Below are 5997 nucleotides of genomic sequence, written 5' to 3' on the forward strand. Positions count from 1 at the left end.
AAAAAAAAAAAAAAAAAAACCGACAACAACAACAACTTCTATGAGATAGAAAGCTGACCTATATATAAATAATTTTTAAGTGGGCGCCCAAGAGTCTACCTTCCTGCTTTTCACAAAGAAGAGAATAAGAGCATTCACAGCAGTTGTGCTAAATAGCTATATTGCTATTTTTTAGCACCACTGAACACAAAAGAAGCCCACGCACAGTAGTGGAGCTATAAGCAAAATTTTTTGCTTCTCCACTACAGTGCAAATCTAAAGATAAATGTGCACTGTAGTTCAAAGGTAAAAAAAAAAATATATATATATATATATATATATTTTTTTTAATCTGCTGGTTATTAAAATAATGCCTCTCTCTCTCCCTCTCTCTCATTCACTCTCATCTCTTCTCTATTCTCTGAAAATCTCTCTCAAAGACTCCGGCTTCTCACTCTCTCACTCCGGTCTCTCACTCTCTCAACTCTAGTCTCCTAAGCCGCCGATCAGCCTCACTCCGGCCTCACTCCTCACTCCGACCTCTCACTCTCTCTCACTACCGGTCCGGTCCCCAAGTCGCCGATCAGCCTCACTTCGGCCTCTCACTCTCTCACTGCGGATCGCCGACCCAGCTTGCCAATGTGATTGGAGTGCTTGCTCGTGGTGGTTTTTTTTTTTTCCTGCTGTGGATTGGTGGTGGTGGTGTGGATGGTGGGTGTAGCTGTGATTGTGGTTGTGGTTGAGGAACAAGATGGAGATTTGAGCTTTTTTTTTTTTCCTGCTGTGGCTGGTGGTGGTGGTGGTGGTGGTGGTGGTGTTAGTGGTCGTTGTAGCTGTGATTGTGGCTGTGGTTGAGGAAAAAGATTGGAGATTTGGGGTTTTTTAAAAAAAAAAAAAAAAACTGCTGTGGGCTGGTGGTGGTGGTTGTGGTGGTCTTAGTGGTGGCTGTGGCTGATGGTAGAGGTGGTTCTGATTCGTGATGTGGATTTTTTTTGGATAGGCTGATATATTATTTTATTGTTGTGGAAATATTATTTTATTGTAGTGTTTTTATTATTTTATTGAGTTAAAAGCTAAAATAGATTCACTGTTGCAGTATATGTGTAGGTAAAATAGATAAAATGGCTTTTTGTGTAGCTAAATAGCTAAAATTTTAGGTTCACTGCTACAAATGCTCTAACATTAGCGTTTGGAACTTTACAATTAATTTTGTCATTATACAAAAACTACAACAAATATTTCTAAGCATGTCTATTACATCTTAATGGATGGAAAATGCACCAAGAAGCTTTCTTCTTAAGATATTCGATAATTTTTACTTTCCATTCCTCAAGCCTAAAAGATTGAGATCAACCAATTGCCTAATTACATGGTTATTCCTCTACTTGTGTCTTAGCACATCAGAGCATTTTAGTATCTGATGTGCTAAAACAAACCAAATGCTATTTTAGGCTTTTTAACCCACAAAATACTAAAAAGAGGCCTCCATTTAGCGTGCTAAAGTGGATATTTCTTTAATCATTTCTCTCTCTTGGCTGGTTTATATTATTCTAATAGGTTGAATGAAAAAAATTAAGAGGTGAGACATGAGGTAAATTATGAAATAGTGTGGTAGTAGTAAACGGTAAAAGTAGTACTTTGGGTGTAATAGTAGCAATTTTTTTAAAGTGACTGGAGGCACAAATTATTCATTCTTTCATTCATTGTCCATTCTATATTAAAATTTATTACTATCGCTCAAACTTTTTTGAGTTAGAAACTGTTTAGCAAAAAAAAGAGAGAGACTGAAACAGAAACCTCACCTGTGAATAAATTATATAGACTTTCATACCATCCTGCTTTTTAGACAAAAGAAAAGAATAACATCAGTTGGAACATCAAAATTAACTTAGTCATATCTCTTTCTCTTTGCCTTTCCCTTATGTGTGTGCGTATTTGATTCTCCAAAAAATTAAAATTTAACTTAGACATTATTCTAAAACTATAATATATATTCCCTTGCATGTCTATTATTGGAATGGAAATTAAGCTATCTTCTTCAGAAATTCAATAATTTTTGCTTTTCATTTTCTTTATTCCTCTACCTGTGTCATCATCACTGGTATAATTACTCGTGCAATTGGATTTCATAGTCCATTTATACTATCATGCAAACAAATTTTTTGAGATAGAATACTCACCTATGAGCAAAGTAAGTAGTATTTGACCCAATCCTGCTTTTTTGACAATGGAAAGAATAACATCAACATTTGAAATCTTAAAATTAAATCTAGTAAATTTCTATAAATATACCCAAGCATGTCTATTATATTGGTATGGATGGGGTATGCACCAAGAAGTTTTTTCTTATAGAAATACAATATTGAAACAATAAATGAATGGTTATTGACGGGAGATATGCAAGAGTTCAGAAAAGAAAGAAAGAAATGTGCAAGAGGATAATAATGGTGAACATGTAAGGTTTTTATCTGCTACAACTAAACACAGTTGTTAACAATGACAAAGATGACTTATTTTTCTGGTCTTTCAGAGTATCATCAATGAAATAGCAGTAAAAAAAAAAAATAAGGAAAGTAATTAGAAAAAAAGAAAGAAAAGAGTTTTCAATTTCAACGAGGGACAGGATCCCTAACAGTCTACACTAACACCGACAAAAAGTTATCAACGTAAGCACATACGTCTTGATTTTGAAATTTACAAGTTAATAAATTTAAACACGTCCGTATGCACATACGTCATGATTTTGAAAGTTTTATTTTTTATTTGAAAGTTGGTTAAATTAAACACTCTACCAAGCAAGCACATGCATGCGTCTTGATTTCGAAGTTACAAGTTAAATTAAAAAAGAGAGATGCTCAATTAAAAATGGAGGTTAGGTACCGAGAGAGAATATAAAAGCTCTGGGAGATTTGTAAATTGTAAAAATGCTGATTAATTAATTAGATTGCAGAAGATTCTGATTATATGCACCAAATTACAGAGAGCGGTAAATTAGGAAGAGTTAACGAACTTCCCACTAACTATGGAACAAATCATAGAATGACATATGTCAGCTAAAACAACTAACCTCTAAATTAATAAATAAAGAGATTAAATTCTATAAGGATGGGGTGTAAAATCTATGTTTTACACCATCCAATAAATGATTGCCACATTAGCATTTTACTTAAAATTTATTAAAATTCAATACATCCTACCACACCTAATAACATCTTAATAGATTCCCAATTTGGTTGGATTTATATATGGGTATTAGAATTGATTAAGTGTGATTGTGTTTATTCTTAAATATGTCATAAGATGATGTGTCATGTTGGGATTGGAGGGGTAAAACATGGGTTTTACACCACGTCCTTATAGAATTTAAACTCATAAATAAAACATAAACACACTGTTTATACAAAACTGATACTATACGACTGTAGTTTAGCATCTCTTGTATCAGCAACTTCATCTTCTGCAACTCCAAGCTCTATTCAATTTAATACAACTGTCAAAAGCTTTATAACTCTAGTGGAATATGTACTTGTTAGAAATATTAGCCCAATACTCAGGGCCCAAACCCAATTTTACTTGATGTAACATAGGTTGTCATGTTGAACTATGTAATTCTCTTGTGTTCTTTTTTCTTCTCTTTTATGCTTCTAGTCACACTATTTTATTACCTTCAATTTATTTAACATAATATCAGAGCATTTTTAACATGTGACAATGGGGATGGTTAAGATAGCTAAAGTTTTGATACTTATTTGCTATGTGAGTAACCAAATAATAGTGGGTTTATGACAAATAGAAAAGACAATTACATAAGAAACACAAAGATTTATAGAAGTGATACAAATGAAACTCTCATAAAACCCAAAACCTAAATACAACTAATTAAGGTCAAATGTATTGTGTTTTAGCAAAATTTGTAACCAAAACCTTGTTTCAAACGTAATTGAGTTAGAAATTTTAGTGTCAATATTAAAGCGTTTGAAGATATACGTTGAAACACAATAAACTACTCATAATTTGAAGTTTCTATTGCCTCAAGTCCAACTTCAATTCCGCTTGACTGATTGAGGCTTGTGCAAACTGTCTTTCTAGGCTATGGCCTATGATCATGACTAGAGGAGGTTGTATATCATGTTTCCGAAACCTAATAGATTTTCTTTGACTAGAGACCGAAGGATCCATGCACTAGGGTCCCAAAATATATTTAAATTTTAAAGACATACTAGGTCATCATAAACATATATAAGGGAACAATCTATGAAGAGGACAACTATGTGCCAAGGGTCTATATCAAACATCATCTCCGAAACTAAATTGAAAGATCAAGAAGTGTTGTCAATGAAGTTCTCGAACAAGACTAAGATGTTATTATGGTAAATTAGACACAGATTGAATATCCATGCATCGTTGAAGAGATTCACAAGATAGAAGAGTCCAACTGAGTTGGAGTTACGTACAATCAAGAGAGAAAGTTGTATTGCATGTAGCAATACTAGCTAGGATTATGATATTTTGTATTGTAAACTTCCATTTTAGTCTTAGTGAATTCTTCAATTTTGTGGTAAGCTACATACCATCCGTAAGGTTTTTCCAGTTAAGGGTTTTATCTCCATAACTAGATTGCATGTGTCCAATTTATTTTCCGTTGCATTTTATTTTTGTGACATAGTTGCAAGCATCAAATGTTAAATTAGACCTTTGCATTACTGGAATAATTAATTAACTTGAGCGCAATTCAAAATCAACCCGATCTAAATTTGCCAACTTACACACCCAAGGAGCTCTTTCAAACAAATATAGAGAAAGCCACATTGAGTAAGCCGAAACACAATTATATGTATAACCGATGAAAGTCCGCTAGGTATGAGTAATCCAAAGTCAGCAAACTAAGTCCTATAATCGCTAGGACTCAATCAATTATATGTTGAACAATACAACCATGGACATCAAAAATCGCCACCTTGGCTTGAATTTGTCAAGTTGTAATAATAATATTATTATTATTAAATTGTTGTAATGTTCCTCTAAAAAAAAGTTGTTTTGATATTGGGAGGGCCAAAATTTTAATCAAACTTCATTTTATTTTTTATTGGAAGTTCTGTTTTAAACTTTATTTTATCTTAGATATTTTTATGATTTATTTTTTACGCTCCAGTTGTTTTGATGGAAAATATTGTGTAAAAATAGGTTTTTGTGTTTTCTAGTGTTTGGTAGCATTAGAAAAAATGAGTCAAAGTAAAACTATTTTTGGTCACCGTAAAAAGTACGACTTATTTTTAAATATTGTTTTTCACTATTTTTTTTTTTTTTGAAAAACAACTCTATATCACAGTAAACTAAATAAGAGAAGTTAAAAGATTGTTTTTCAACTCATTTAAGGTTACTATTAGACATAAGAAAATAAGATAGTTTTATAGAAAACATTTTTTGGAAAATGACTCATTTTCTAGAAAACATTATCACCGAAACAAACAAAATATAAAAGATAATGTACTTAACTCTAATACATTTTAGATTTATATTTTTACATGAACAATTAACAGTATTCTTCATTTTTTTTTTCTCAAAATTTTACCTTTATTTTTGCAATTAAGCATGTTTATTGAATGATGTTCTCTCAAAAAAAAAAAAAAAAAATGTTGAAATGGCCAAAAGCCTAAAAACCTAGCCCTTCCTGTCATGGATTCGTACAAGTTACAAGGTCAAGAAAATGACACCGTCTAAGGAAATGAAACCGTCTAAGATTTCTTACTTTCAAATCCACACCGTCTCAGCAGAACCACCACTCCACAGCACCAGTAATGTAGAAACATTTGCTACTTTCAGTTTCATCTTTGGGTTCCTGAATTGGATTCTTCTTCAAATTGTTATTGATGGTTGTTTCCCCTAAAATGTTCCATCAAAATGCAAGGCTGTGTTTGTTTCGGTAAAACGTTTTCCGGAAATACATATTTTCCGGAAAAGAAAAGAAATTTTTGTTTTCTTTTTCTCTTGAGTGAAAATGATTTTAAGAATTATGTT

This window comes from Quercus suber, unplaced genomic scaffold (genome assembly GCF_002906115.3).
Source record: "Quercus suber isolate HL8 unplaced genomic scaffold, Cork oak 2.0 scaffold_124, whole genome shotgun sequence".
Classification (NCBI taxonomy): domain Eukaryota; kingdom Viridiplantae; phylum Streptophyta; class Magnoliopsida; order Fagales; family Fagaceae; genus Quercus; species Quercus suber.